Raw genomic sequence first — 710 nt, 5'->3', positions numbered from 1 at the left:
CGCTATGAGTCGGTTCCAACTCGATGGCACTTGACAACAACAACAAGTAAACATGACTAAGTAAGTGCAACTAAATAAGGTGGGAGGAAAAGTGAAAAATGTTTTGTACACACTGTATATCACCTAGGTATTATTTAGAGTTCTGGTGTGGCACTGTGTGTTAAAGCGCTGGACTGCAAAGTCAGAGTTGGCAGTTCAAGCTCACCAGCTGCTCCTTGGAAATCCTGTACAGGGTTGCTATAGGTTAGAATGGCTTTACGGCACTCAACAACAGCAACAAGCTATTATTATTTATTTGTCTTGGTTGTTGTTAAGTGCTGTTGAGTGTGTTCTGATTCAAAGTGACCGACCCTGTATAGCGTTTCTGAGGCTGTAAATCTCTAAGGGGGGCAGAAAGTTTCATCTTTCTCCCTCTGAGCAGCTGGTAGAATCGAACTGCTGACATTGAGATTAGCAGTCCCACTTGTAACCACTAAGCACACTAGGACTTTAGAACTTTCGCAAATTGTCTCAATCTGATATGTCCTTGATTTGGGGGTTATCCTACAGTATTTTTTTTCTTCCTTGGGTTAGCTATACATTTCAAAAATGCCAGTAGAAAAACACAAACTTTAGAACCTATTAGATGGACTAGCATCCTTCTCTTCTTTTCTGAGCTACATCCTTGTAATGCTCATCACAACTTCAAGGTTCAGAATTATTATTACCTT

Source organism: Chrysochloris asiatica, unplaced genomic scaffold (assembly GCF_000296735.1).
Source record: "Chrysochloris asiatica unplaced genomic scaffold, ChrAsi1.0 scaffold00376, whole genome shotgun sequence".
Taxonomy (NCBI): Eukaryota; Metazoa; Chordata; class Mammalia; order Afrosoricida; family Chrysochloridae; genus Chrysochloris; species Chrysochloris asiatica.
Note: the sequence above shows the minus strand (reverse complement) of the source record.